This window comes from Lutra lutra, chromosome 8, assembly GCF_902655055.1.
Source record: "Lutra lutra chromosome 8, mLutLut1.2, whole genome shotgun sequence".
Classification (NCBI taxonomy): Eukaryota; Metazoa; Chordata; class Mammalia; order Carnivora; family Mustelidae; genus Lutra; species Lutra lutra.
The window spans coordinates 108,564,473-108,579,644 of NC_062285.1; the positions used below are offsets into that span (position 1 = coordinate 108,564,473).

Genomic DNA, 15,172 nt, shown 5'->3' on the forward strand with positions numbered 1-15,172 from the left:
CACATTTATATGGCTTGTCTCTAAAGGCCAATAAACTAACACATGACCTCGCTGACATGAGGCACTGAGCAAAATTGGTCAATACATCAGAGCAAGTCTGGTAGAGCACTAGTTTATTTCCTGTGTTTTTGGTTGTTTACAAAATTATAAAATATAAAAAATGCACAAAAGGGTATCTTAAGGGTGCAAAGTGATGTTTCACAAACCTAGATAACATTAGAAGCTCTTACAAATACTGATAACCAAACACCTCAGTATAATTAAAATGGTGTGGGGCATCAGTTTTTGTTTTATGTTTTTTAAGCTCTTTAGATAAGTGTACTGGGAAGCCTGGATTGAGAGCCACTGGTAAAAAACGGTCTTCTATATTATAATGTTTCACTAAATTAACTTTTGGAGGGGAATCTATTTGATGCATGCAGTTTTTTCCCCCTAGTTTTATTGAGACATAACTTCCAAACATCACTGTGTAAGTTTAAGTCATACAACATAATAGTTCCCTGGCCAAGCAGGTCCAGTGGTTTTGCTCTGTAAACTGCTGGCCCTTCCTGCCATTCCCTCAGCTACAGCGCCTCTGAAAGACAGCCCCCAGATGTTCTCATCAGCCAGCCCTTCTGGTCAGATGGGGCTGGGAGCCACAGTGGGTGGGTAGAGCTCCCTTGCCTGGGTGGGAAGGGGAATGGCCATTCCAGGCAACTCTTTAACAGACTCCAGCTGGAAAGAGCTAGGAGCTACGCATAGCCTTGGCTAAGAATTAATCCCCTAGCCTGTGTTGTGTGTAGCACAGAAACCTTCCATGCCTGGTCCTGGCTTTGCGCTGGGGGTGATCAGTTCTGTCTACCCGTCTCTTGGTTTGAGCATTGCTCCGCTACACAGCTTCCAGGGATTCCTGCCAGCCCTTCTGGTCAGATGTGTCTGAGAGGCACTCCTCACAGTAGGTGGGGTTGTGACTCAGCTTCTTGCCTGGGTGTGGGCAAACCAGCCCTTGGGATGGCAAAACTCCTCGTGAGAGCATCCGAATCAAGCAGATCTTCACTCTAGAGTTCCCTGGTCAGAGGGCACCACCAATATGGTGCTGCAGTTGAGAAAACCACTAGCTGGGATTTTTACTTGGACAGCTGGTATAAACTCTGCCAGACTTCATGTGCTAGTTGTTGCTAACTTCTCCCCTTTTTCCCCATCACAGACAGAGTCCCATTGATTGAGCCCGGCAGATTCCCCTGCAATCCCATGGGGCAAGTTCAGAGTAGTGACACTCAAAGACCCAGAGTGACACACAGTGCTGGGGATGGCAGTGCTGGTTGTCCCTCCTGGGTTCTCTCTTCCCCCTGGAGGAGCTGAAGGCTCCGGAAGTGCTCTCCCATCACGTGGTGTTGTGCTGGCCCGGGAGAGGGGCAATTCAGTCGACATGAATGCAGTCTTTCTTGGTATCTGTGGTACTGGGGGTGCTTACCCCCGTGTTCTAGGATTTGCTCGGTGAATTTGCTTGTTCTTGAATGGTTGGTTGTTGTTGTTCTTATGAGAGCAAGCAAAGTGGGGAATGACCTATGTCACTGTCTTGGTGATGCCACTTGTATATAGTTATTGTTCATTCATTTTTTATTGTTGAACAATATCCTGCTGTATGAACATAAACCATCTTACTGTGAGATCTTGTAGCACCTTCTGCAAATGGAGCTTTTGTTTGTTTGTTTGTTTTTTCTCTCATGGCCAATTTATTGTAAGGAAATCTTCTTAGGTTGTAAGTATGGATTAAGGTAGAAGGGGCAGTGCAGCAGGGTTATTTGAACCATCTGTTAATTCAACTTACTTGTGCCTGAAAACTTGCCTTGAACTGATATCTTTTATACCATTTCCAGTTAGTTGTGAATTGCTGCCCTGTCCCTTTGAAGCCAATGGACTGCGGGAATAAGTGCATGACTTGGGATCTCTTGGTCCTCTCACCTGCACACCATAGAGAAGCTGTCGGTCTGATAGAGCAATGGAATGGATTTTTTTTTTTTTTAAGATTTTATTTATTTGTCAGAGAGAGAGAGCGAGCACAGGCAGACAGAGTGGCAGGCAGAGGCAGAGGGAGAAGCAGGCTCCCCACAGAACAAGGAGCCCGATGTGGGACTCGATCCCAGGACGCTGGGATCATGACCTGAGCCGAAGGCAGCGGCTTAACCCACTGAGCCACCCAGGCGTCCCTGGAATGGATTTTTAAAGGTGCAACCAAAGTGCCTGCTTGGAGGTGATAGCCTGCAAAGATAGGGCACCATCTTCTCAAACACAGCATACAGCCTCATTAGAAAAATGAAAATGTGCTCTGTCTCGAGTAGTCAGAATAAAAGAACCAGAAGCAAGGACCAGAAATAGGAGTAGCTTACCATGTGGTTATCCACATGGGAATTTTAGACTTCCTGAACTTAGAACTGTAAGCTTATAGAGAGCCCAGTTCCCAGAGAAGGAATGTTTCCTTCAGATTCAGAATCAGAGTCAGATTCTTGTGAAATTTTATTCCATGGATGCTATCTGATCCCTGATGGTTCCTCATTCTAAGAGACTAGCTGGCCGGAAAAATTCGCCATGTTGGCATTGGTAATTGACTCTTTCCCTCAGGAGAAGACAGAGCTTCTGTTACACAGTAAAGGTAGAGAAGATTGTGTTTAGAACCCAAATGGTTCAGTGCTGTGTCCTTTGACACTTCTTTGCCCCATTCTGACGATAAATTAATAAAGGGAGCAGCCAATGGAAGACTTGGTGAACAGAGGCTCTGAAGAAGTGCCTGTGTCACCCTACCACACACAGCACCTAAGCAGCAGAGGAGCCAGCCGAGGGTGAATCTGGAATGATAAGCAGAGGAGAGAGACAATGAACATCAGAGCTTTGTCCTTGTAAATTTACGTAGAAGAGATAAACCAGAATCCTGGAGTTTTTCCCAGATGGGTGAACTTATGTAAACAGGTGGATTCAAGCACAGAAGTGTGGGCTTTAGTGAGGCTGTGGTGAACCAGCCTGTGGTGAACCCAGATGCCCCACTTATTTCCCCAGCTGCTAGGAATGTTAACGGCTGACAACCCACAGCTGAGTTCCTGCTCTGCGTAGTTGTCGGCCAAAGACAGCTGCTCTGCCCAAGTTTATGTTTTTTCCCCAAGGGCAACTGCATTCAGTGACAGGTCAGCTTGGAGGTAAAAATGCCCAGCTCTCTGGCCTCAATCTGGGACATCTGTGAAGGCCAATCCGAATTCCAGCGCACCCACGGTTTTGACCCAGGCCTCTCCTGTACCGGCATGTCGGTTCTACTCCTGCCCAGTCCCGCTTCCCTTCCCAACAGTGACTTTCTTTTTTGTTTGTAAATTTTTTTTTTAAGATTTTATTTATTTATTTGACAGAGATCGCAAGTAGGCAGAGAGGCAGGCAGAGAGAGAGAGGAGGAAGCAGGCTCCCTGCCGAGCAGAGAGCCCGATGTGGGCCTCTATCCCAGGACCCTGGAACCACGACCTGAGCCGAAGGCAGAGGCTTTAACCCACTGAGCCACCCAGGCGCCCCCAACAGTGACTTTCTAAGAGCTCTCATTCATCTATCTGAAGGCAGATCTTTTCATCAAAGTCCGCTCTTTGGGATACCTGAACAAAGACAATGTCCTACTATCTTTTACATTTTTATATAGGTGTATGCTTTCTCGCCCCTTTTTTCTTTTTGCTTTGGTTTTTAAAAACCCAATTCTTAGTTCAGAGAAAAAAACGAGAACCTCATTTTGTTCTGTTCTCAACTGCACTTGGTCTGCTGTTCAACTCGTCCTTCTAATTTAGTCAGTTCAGATATTTTCCTTTTTATTTGCAGAATGTTCATGATCTTCTTACAGATTTGATTTCTCAAATTCCCCACCATTTGAGCTTTTTTGTCTTTTTCTCTACTGTTTTTAACATATTAACCATAACTGTTTGAAAGTCCTTGTTTGCTAACTCCGCTATCTGGGTCATCTCCCCTCTGTTTTTTTTGGTGAGAGTCAGTAATTTTCCCTCATTTCTACATTTCTAGGAATTTCTTAATAATTGTTGGACATTGTATGTAATAGAACTCTAGAGGCTGCGGATGATACTGTTTTCCTTTGTTGGTGAATAGAATGAGGGTTGGGACACGTGCGTCCAATCAGACATTAATCAAGGTTGGTGCTGGGTTTCAGTATTAGTAAACTCACGTCTGCTTGGCCCCACTCAAGTTTGCTGTGCTTTCCTTCAAGTCCCTGCATTTTTTTTTTTTTAATATTTTATTTTCTCTTTTTAATGCATGTGGTTTGGGTTCCATGTCTCAGGTTTGGAAGAAGACTCCAGGAAATTCAGCTTCTGCCTTTTAGAGATAATCAGCCCAGCTCTCCAGTCTCCTACTTGGAATTCTTTAAAATATGGAGATATCCCTGAAGGTGAGACGGTATGTTCTAATTAGGCCACTCCTATTCCTCTAAGACTCCTGGAGACGCAATTTACATTTTGGAAGCTTTTGGCTTAGTTCCTCTGCTTCCTGTACAGCCCCAGAAGTTAGCAAATGGTCTGTGAAGAACTGGTTTCCAACTGGTCATATTGGTGTGTCAGACCCACTCACTGTTGGACTAGCTTCTCTTCTCCAGAGCTTGGGCTCTGACTGACCAAGCCAGATCTTGAGCAAAAACCTGGAGTCAGAAAGTACCCACAGAGGAAAGAAAGATAAACATCCTTGCTCACATAAAAGCATTTTGCTTTTTTTCTGGAGTTTTAGTGTGTTGCTTCTGAAGTTCTCTGAAGCTTGAAAAATATCTTTATAGTTTATCTGGCTGTGTCCCGTTTGCAGCAACAATGCTTTCCTGTGCTGACCTATTCTGTTCTAAAACAGAAGTTCCCTTATCATTACTTTTTAATTCCATCAATTATGAATTGTTAATATTGTGGTTTGGTAGAGTCAAGCTTTCAATGATTGTTATGTTCACCATTTTCTATCTGTACAAGTCAATTTTCATCTTAGCTTTCCTTCTTAAATCAATGTGTTAAAGTACATTCTTTAGAAGTTCCTTTAATGAGCTTTTGTCGGTGGTAATACTCTTGCTAAGTGTCTGTGTAGAAGTGGCTTTAATTCACCCCAGTTCCCAAAATGCGGTTTAATTGGATATACACTGAAAGTTATTTAGTCTCTTTGCCTTGAAGATTTAATCCAATTCTCTCTAGCCTTCCATCACTGAGAAATATATTGTTGGTGTAAATGTAAGTTCTTTCTAAGGGTTCTGTCCTTTCTGTTGAACTTTGAAGATTTTCTTTTGTATTTGGTATTCTTCAGTTTCTCTGGATGGGTCTGATTGTAGGTTATTTATTTGTTTATTTATTTGACTTTTTTTTCCTTTGCTTAGGATGTATTTAGCTTTTTTTTTTTTTAAGATTTTTATTTGTTTGACAGAGACAGCGAGAGGGAACACTAGCAGGGGGAGTAGGAGAGGGAGAAGCAGGCTTCCCACCAAATGGGGTGCCTGATGCGGGGCTTGATCTCAGGACTCTGGGATCATGACCTGTGCCAAAGGCAGACGCTCAACCACCCAGGCGTCCCCTCTGTTTAGCTTTCTGAATCTCGAATAAGAGTCTTTTATCAGTTCTGGAAATTTCTGTCATTATGTTTGATTTTATGTATGTCTTGCTAGCTCTCTTTCTAGTAGTCCAGTTAAATGTTTATTATATTTTCTCACTTTATTATCTGAATCTTTTATTCTCTTGTCTGTATTTTGCTGCTGCTTCCCCCCTCCCCCCAAGTTTTATTTGGGATAGTTTCTTCTGACCTTCCTACCGGCTTACTGGTTCTCCATTTAGTTATATTTATCCTGCTGTTAAGTCCATTCAAAGAGTTTTAAATTTCAAGAATTTCTGTTTGGTTCTATTTCTAATCATCGACATCAACTTTTATAAGCCTACTTTGGAACATCTGAATCTAGCTTACAAATTTCTTAAAGTTTCTCTAATATTTTCCATATTTTTTCTGTCTTTGCTATATTCTAAATATTATTTTCATTTCCTTCAGTTCATTTGTTCTCTCTTCAGAATTTAATTAGTGTCTAATCTGGAGTTTCTAAATTCAGTTACTATATTTTAATTTCTAGAAGTTATATTTGGTTCTTTCCAGACCTGCATGGGAAATTTAGAGATTCTGTTACTGCTTAATTATAATTTTACTATAGTGTTTTATTAATATAAACATTTATAATCTCTCTGTGGCAATTCTAATATTTGTAGCTTTTGTATTTCTGCTTCTGTAGTATATTGCTTTGGCTCTTTAATGCATGTGGCTTTTTTTTTCTTTTGTGGTTTGATATTTTTATTTGTAATGTAATCCTAGAATTGTATCTTTGAGAATATCTGATCTTAGATTTAAAATTTGTTTCCAGAGAGAAATTCTGTGCTTCATCTGCAATGTACCTGGGAGCTTTAACAATCTGGGAACACTCTAAATTAACTTTTTTGCTTGAGTTTCTTTCCCTTCGCCATACCTATTAGTACTAATTTCAGCATTATAGCTTATTGAAGGCAGGTGTTCCTATTATTTTTCTCAGTGGAGCAAGGTTTTTTTTAATCCCTCCCATCCCGCCCAGTTCAGTGATTATAATAATCAAAATTATTAGATTAAATGTAGTTAAAAATAAGCCGCAAAATTTCAGTGGCTTAAGAAAATGATGGCTTATTTTCCTTATGCCAAGTCTGATGTGGAGTGGGCCGTCTTCCCGCATTTTTTAACTTTAATATGTGGAACACATTACCTCCCAAGAGCCAGGTCTGGAAGGAGAGTACGTTATTTCCACCCACATCCTACTGGCCAGATTGCTGTCACACAGCCCCAAACAAACTGCAGGGAGCCTGGGAAAGAGCATCTTCCTCTGTGCCCAGGAAGAAGAAAGGTTATGATGAACGTATAATATTGTCTCAGTCAGGGGCGCCTGGGTGGCTCAGTGGGTTGAGCCTTTGCCTTCGGCTCAGGTCATGGCATCGGGCTCTCTGCTCGGCAGGGAGCCTGCTTCCTCCTCTCTCTCTGCCTGCCTCTGTGCCTACTTATGATCTCTGTCTGTCAAATAAATAAAATATTAAAAAAAATTGTTTCAGTCACATCCACTGGGGTCAAAAGGCATTCAGGCATGCAGCACTATGTGAGGGTCTCCATTCTGATTTCCCAACTTGCAGGAGACTTAGGCTTTCTTTTTCTTTCTTTTTTTTCTTTTTTTCTTTTTAATGTTTTCCTAAATCAGGCTTGTGGTCAGTTAAAATCAAAGTCTTGGAGGATGCCAGTTTTAGTGTGTCTGGGCTTGCTGGATTTGTACTTTGTTGACAGTTCTGAGAATTTCCCTTATTTTTCTGCCAGCTCATCAATACATTTTTTAAACAGTTCTCTTAAAATGTACATTTTGCACACTATTCTTAGGTATTCTGCACCAGGAGTATTTCTTAGAACAGCTAGTCTGATGTGTTGCAGAAAATGGAAGTCAAGTTCAGCTTTTGGGAGATTATTCAGGCCCCAGTTGATAGCCTGTATTGCAGTGTGGTTTCTCATAGCAAGGAAGAAACTGGGTGGTTTCTTCATTTCCAGAGTCTGAAATGTTACACCTACAGGAGCAGATAGCTGTTCCTGTTCCTTAGTATCCATATCTTTCTTAATTTTATTTCATATGAGAAAGCCAAGTTACTCCCAGACCAAGTTGTTTGAATTAAATTTCCAACAAGCTGCTTTTAGCCAGCTTGCAATTAGACCACTACAATATCACTTTTCTTATTTCTTCCTTTTTAAGATATCCTTCAGGAAGTTATAGGGACATTCAGTCTGAGGGGAAGAAGAACTGGTTTGATAACAATACATAACTTCATAATCACCCACATTTCAATTAAAATGAAGTAATATGGGGATATCAAATGTTGAATTATAGTTAGTGTATTAGCATTTTCTTATTTTTAAAAAAATTAAGTAAAGCTCCCTCATCAGTAGGAAACACTGAAGACTTATGAATTAAGGTAACTGGTCCAATCCAAGATTACTTATTGTGAGTTGTCATAGTTGTAGATCATAAACTAATCTAAATGCAATGTTTAATTACTTATAAAAATTAAAGTGATTAATATGGCATAGTCAATGTTGTTTAAACTCAGTGGGTATTAACCAGAGCTATATATTCTCATACTGTGTTGAACTAATTTCTGTTGTAAAAAATGGGTTAAAATTACTTATGCAAATTTTTACAATCCTTAAGAGGCAATATCAGACTGAGTTCCATTTAGAATTTTAAGTCTAAATTACTGTAATTAATTCAGTGATTGATAAAGTCTCTTGTGTTTTTGTTATAACATTCCTAAAAGAATCTCTGTTTGGAAAAATTAGTTAAGCAAAGTTTTCTATTTTTATGGACTGATTTCATGAACTTCATCATAAGCATTTGCTGTAGATTGGAATCAGTACCATACAGAGCAGACCTAAAACTTTGTCAAACTTTTTTATTCATACATCATATCTTTTAGCTCTTCAAATGAAAAGATTGATATATCCTAATTGTTAAAAACTACTTTCTATATTGCTTCCTTTAGTTTACTTTTCTTTAAGTTACCAAAAAAAAGTTGATGTTACATTTACTCTTCTCCTACCCCCTTAACCCCCCATGTTGCATCTCCTCTCCCTCATATCAGGGAGATCATATGATAGTTGTCTTTCTCCGATTGACTTATTGGGAGGGAGACAAACCATAAGTGACTCTTAATCTCACAAAACAAACTGAGGGTTGATGGGGGGAGGGGGGTTGGGAGGGGGGTGGGATTATGGACACTGGGGAGGGTATGTGCTATGGTGAGTGCTGTGAAGTGTGTAAACCTGGCGATTCACAGACCTGTACCCCTGGGGATAAAAATATATTATATGTTTATAAAAAAATAAAATTAAAATAAATTAAAAAAAAGTTGATGTTATAAACTTCTTTAAACTTACCTTATTGTAGTTTCAAATTGTCAAATTCATGACCATACATCAATACTATTGCCAGTTTGGTTATAGAAGGTAATTATTGCTCTTTGAATGTAATCATTCTTAAAACATTTTCCTGTGTCTTAGATTTGATAGGCTATATTCCCTCATTTCCCTCATTTCTTTCCATGACTGTATGGGTGGTTGCTTGGATAAGACACAGCAGTTTATAAATAATACCTGTAAGTCCAATGAAAAGAGAACATGTATTAGTGTTTGCGTTAAAAAAGAAATCCTGTTCTATGGCCTTTGTGCTGGTTTTCTGTCAAAAATTGTTTTTGTGCTATTCACAATTCCAGCATGGTTTCCAATCTCCATCATATACTTATATGATATACTTATATTATATGTCATAGTTATTACAAAGGGGAAAGAATGTCTGCTAAAGAAAGATAAACTGGTGATAGCTAGATATGGAGTAGAAGCACCAGGCAGCACAGATAGGAAGCTAGAGGATTTGAGAAAAGGATGACAGTGTTTGAATTGGAAAGGTCAAGAAAGATCCAAGGACTTGAAATGGTCTATTATAGTTACTGTACTTTTTTTCTTTTCCATGTTAAGAACCAAGCTTCTAAACATTTATAGGTGACTTTATTTCTTCTTTTGTAGGGTTATTTTACTAAGTTAATTTGGCAAACGAAACTTTTATTTATACCTTAAGCACCTGGAAAAACACATCCTATAATTCAAGTAGGTAGATTTTTATATCTTAAGGCAAATCTTATCAGTGGATCCCATTGAGATTCTTTCACCAGAGAGATTCTTCTGTAACTAAAATTTTGTAAACAATATTTGGATATTCTTGGAATTCATGCATTGACCCCAGGTTAAGAACCTATGCTTAATATAATAATCCAATACCAACTGAATCAAGTTTGAAAGTCTAAAGAAAAAAAAAAATAGACTATGATGAGAGTAAATTATTCATTTAAGTAGTTTCTACCACCTTCCCTATGTCTTTCTGTAGCTTTGTGTTATTATTCTGATTTTAAGTATTAAAAACTGGACCCCATGTATTATACACCCAAGATGAAATAAAGTATTTAGAAAGCCGGGTAGGTTAATGAGTTCTTTAAGGCATACTAAGGGTGGTCCAAGGGGTAAGTTGTCAAAGGGAGAGGGGTAAAGAGGAGGAGGCCAGAGATGGTTTCCAGAGATCTGGAATAACCACCCTCTGATGAGAGTCATGTATATTAATCTGTTTGGGCTGCCATAACAAAGTACCAAAACCTGAGTGGCTTAAAAAATAGAAATTCATGTTCTTACAGTTCTGGAAACAAGAAGTCCAACATCAAGGTTCAGGTGATTTGGTTTTTGGTGAGGACATTCTTTCTGGCTTGTAGAGAGCTGCCTTCTTTCTATCCCACCATGGCCTTTCCTCAGTGTGTACATGGAGAGAGAGCTCCTCCTCTGGTGTCTCTTCTTATAAAAACATTAATCCTATTGGAGCAGGACTCTACCCTTTTGATGTCATTTAATCTTAATTACTTCCTTAAGGCCCCATTTTCAAACACAGTCACCCTAAGTGTTGGGAGTTGAACATAAGATTTTTTGGGGTACAGGAAAGGACTTAATTCACTTCATGATATTCTGCATCTCATAGTAAACTTATAAACCAATAAGGAATAGCCAAAAGTGTTTATCAAATCGACTTTCTGAGCCACCTTTGTTCAACTCATCCAGCCAAATGCAGGTTCAAGAGTTCCACTTACGTATTTACTGAAACAAAATTTCTAGGATTTGGCCAAAAATCTCAATAAGACTGGTGATTTGCATACCAAATACTGAGAATCAGTAACCTAAAATACTTAGTAAGAGTTGCTGCTAGGGAAAATCAGTAGTTTCCACCAGGGAGATGATTTTATTGAGTACTTATGAAACTCTTATATATAAATATAAGCTTAATAAGTACTCTCTCTAATACTTTTCTTGTACTCAAATAGTGAAAATCGTGTTTGTATCCTCTCAGTGTGCTATGAAGTTTAGCAATGTAGACTAATTTGATCAAAGCCTTGTCGTTTGGACCCATTTAAGAACGAAAAGAAAAGAAAAGCAAAGCCTTGTTCTTTGCTGTTGCAGTTGGCATGAACTCCAAGGAGTGATTAGAATTTAGTGAAAAATTTTGAGAAAGGTAACAGATTTCTTATTGTGTAAAAGAATCCCAATACATGACTAAGAGAAACAAAACTTTCCTTTGCATTTTAGATATTCATCTCAAATTGCCCAATTTACATGTGGGGAAGATGAAGGGGAACCTGTTTTTTATTTGGTGGATTGAATACTGCTCTGTCGGATGTCCAGGGGCAAAAAAATCAAGCAAGAGAAATAAGCTGCTATTTGCAAAGTGTTAAAACAACAGCCAGATTGTTTCTTCCTCACTGACTGTGCACAGTATGCGCTGGCACCACTGTGGTAGCTTAGAAATCTCAAATGCTGTCAGGAAAAACAAACCCAACCCTCCAGACAGAATAAAAGGGTGAAAATGCAAGCAAGGAGGAAGACCAAGAATTTATCTGCAGTTAACAAGAGAATGATATATTTGCTAACAGAACGGTGGAAACTGCTGTGTGAGGAGGGAGTGATCTCGGGAAACGTCTTCCATTTTGTTGTCTTCGTTCCTGAGTGTAGCATAAATGTTGATTTAATTAGCAGTGAATTCTTTGAAGATGTAAAATTTCCTTTAAGACCCCACAGCCTATATAGCTTACATGATGTTTTGACTTGAAGAGTTCGTATATTTTTTAGCTGTTTATTGAAAGAAATTGTCTTATGAAGTTTTGTTTTGTTTTGTTTTTTAGTGAACTGAGTGAATGGAAAGAAAAGAAAAAAGAGATTATCTTTTATTACACTAAACTAATTTTAAGCTATTTACCTGGAGCATACCACAGGGCAAATATTTCTTGTGGTAAATTATCTCTCTGCCTCCCTTTCTGTCTCTCTTTTCTACATTAAAAAAAATTATCTATCTATCTATCTTCCTGGAAATTTCCTTGTGGAGCACTTGTAATATCTACCACCACTACGGTATGGACAATTTTAGCATGAATGCAGGTTTAAATTAAGTTGCTAAAAATATTCTGATCATAGTGACTGGAAAGGTAAACTTTACCAAACCAAAAAAAAAAAAAAAAAAAAAAAAAAGTAAATAAATTAAGAGAGAGAGAGAGAAAGACAGAGAGAAAGAGACAGACAATTTAGTTTTACTGAAAATGTAAGTCATATGACTGGAAAAAATAAAATTGATTATTTTATTTTTTTCAGTCAAATGACTTACATATTGTTTGGTTGGTTTCCTGTGCTTCTTTGTTTTCCTTTTTTTACTTAGTGTAGGACAGATTTTATCCTGATCATTTTTATAGCATTTTCAGGGAGGTACGTTAATGGTAAGGATCCATCTTTTCCTCCCAATTAAGAGTGCTTCAAACTGGTTTTCTTCTGTAAAGTTTTAGTACATCATGTGGTTTAACTTAAAAATTAGAGATTAAAAAAAGGGTTGGTACTACTCAGAAATATTATCTGTAAATGAAATACTTCTGTAGAAATATCTTGATAATAGACTTAGTTAATTAATAAATAAATTATTCATACAAAACAAAAATAAAACATTAAACTGAGTAAATTTCCAAGATCTTATTGGCTTTTTTCAATGACTTACGGTCTGGGAAGCATCCTATCTAGGAGATAGAAAGGTGTTCCAAGGAGCTGTACAAATAAACTTTCACTGGCAGAAGGGAGTCAGGACAAGGAGGCAAAAAGTAGATTGGTTCTGTCAAAGTCACTTTCCTTTAGGAGATGACAGGGTCTATCAGGCAGATTACCTAACTAGTGCTCATCATTATAATTAACTTTTGGTTTGGTGATATGGGTCTTAGCATAAGTGACTCCATTTTGAGCCTGTTGTCTTGTTTTTAACATTCAGGAACTAGAAGATATATTAAAGAGTTTTAGCTACTGGATGTCTTATCTGAGGTATGGGACAATCATTTAAATTTTTATACTATTGAGATACTTAGAAAGGGTTTTTGTAACTTCTAAAAGATGACAAAGAAAAGAATGGGAAAATGGATTTAAAGTTAATATACTGGTTAACAATACAAGTTCACATACCAATCCTGACTATGTTACCATTAGCATAAGATTCTAAGCTTAAGGACTTAGTAAAAGTTGTATAGTTAATTTCTGTGAATAGATGCATACACTTCAATCCTTTTCAGCCACTAAATCAGCTAGCAGTAAAGGGAGCTGGTTTAGAAAAGGGAAATAACTCAAATGATTTCATTATTTTAGCGTGAATATATACTTCATTTTTTCAGCAAAATTATTTTGAAACGAGGTTATCAGATGTTTCTGCGTGTTCATGTTCAACTGACTATTCCTCGTTATACTTTTTTTTTTAAGATTTTACCCATTTATTTGACACAAAGAGATCACAGATAAAGTTTATTTTTTAGTAATCTCTACACCAACTGTGGGCTTAAACTCATGACCCCAAGATCAAGAGTTGCATGCTCTACCAACTGAGCCAGCCAGGTATTCCTACCCTGTTATCTTAAAAAGTTAATCCTCATTTTATTCTGTTTTCCTTTATTCCAAGATTCATTTTTCCATTGATAATCTTTGCCCCAACTCTTACGATTGTTCCCATATATGTTTTACTTTTTCACAAAATATTTATGACATCCTTTCTCCTCCCTAACTTAGTTTTCTTTGTCCACTGGGGACATTGGTCCATGAGGTCATTTTTTTTTTTTTTTAAGATTGTATTTATTTATTTGACAGACAGAGATCACAAGTAGGCAGAGAGGCTGGCAGAGAGAGAGAGAGGGGAAGCAGGCTCCCTGCTGAGCAGAGAGCCCGATATGGGGCTCGATCCCAGGACCCTGGGATCATGATCTGAGCCGAAGGCAGAGGCTTAACCCACTGAGCCATGCAGGAACCCCCCCATGAAGTCATTTAAATTAAAAAACTGCTCATTCTCCTATATGCCCATGTTTTTTAGATTTACTATATTTTTAGATCAGTTTAAATATTCTTTAAATATTTTTAAGTGATTGTCATAAAATTATTATTCTTCCATCTCTCAGTAAAACCCATTCGTTATTCCAGGCTAATAGAGTCCAGCTTTGCTGGGTCTTCTAACATTAGTTACTCCTTCATATTTATCAAGAATTTTGCTTCTTGCCTTAATCTCTGTCTTCGTCTCTCCCCCAAGTTTAATATTCCTGTGCCTGGGCCACTTGACTGATGTTTTCGCATTAGAATTTGTTACTCTATTCCAAACCATGTAAGCTATGTTCTCCTCATTACATGGTCAGACCATGGATTTGCTTATCATCTTGAACTCTAAAGAAACCTGAAATTCCAAACTTCTTCAATCCCTTTCATGAATAAAACTTCTGAACTCCTCCTCAGATTCCTACCTTTATCATCTTATTGAAAATGCCTTACTATACATTATAGCCATTCTAACCACTAAAATCTTGCTCTATTTTTCCTTAGAATTTTCATCACTATTAAGAATCATATTATTTATTAATTTGTTCGATTCATAACCTTTTATTTTTCTCTCCAGAATGGAAATTCGTGAAGGGCAGGTGTTTTGTCATCTTCACTAATAAATCCCCCAAATTTATAACAGTGCACAGTGTAGAGTGGGTATTTGCTGAATTGATGAGTGAATAAAGTAATTCCAGTGAATCAAGGAGCTTTTTTTTTTTTTTAATGATTATAAATCGGGTTAACTATGTCTTTCAATTATGTGTTCATCTGCTTTTGCTGGATAGAACTGCCTTCAGGCTCAGTCTCCAGGGTGGGAATAATTTTATTATGTGACTAAAAGATTGTTTCTCCAAGACTATCTCAGAGGTGTGCATATTTTAGGGTGAAAGTTCCTTTTAGAGTGTGTTTACAAATAGAAACTATAGTAAATTTGGCATATCATCTTTTATTATTGACTCTTTTATATTCTTGTCTACTTATTGATCATCCTCAGTAGGAAGACGGCAAACATTAAAGAGCCAAAAGAACCACACATTTAGTTCTTTGTAACCAAAGGTATGATTTAGAAGGTGATTTTGGAACAGAGCCTAGACAAATGTTACATGAAACTTCTTTTGCATTTCACCCAGAAACAAGAGTATACTCTGATGCATTTTAGTTCTGGTCATCTAAATAGGTTGCTTTA

The 15,172-nt window shown here is 38.0% G+C and overlaps 1 long non-coding RNA gene across 2 annotated transcripts in view; it reads left to right on the forward strand.

Moving 5' to 3' along the window:
* The window catches only part of LOC125107474 (uncharacterized), an 80,908-nt gene that overhangs the window by 29,239 nt on the left and 36,497 nt on the right, over positions 1 to 15,172 (forward strand). The window contains exon 3 of one of the 2 annotated variants that reach the window (XR_007129570.1): positions 4,298 to 4,405. The exons of the other annotated variant lie outside the window; for it this stretch is intronic. This is a non-coding gene — a long non-coding RNA (uncharacterized LOC125107474). The remainder of the gene's footprint in view (positions 1 to 4,297; positions 4,406 to 15,172) is intronic. 2 annotated transcript variants of the gene reach the window in all.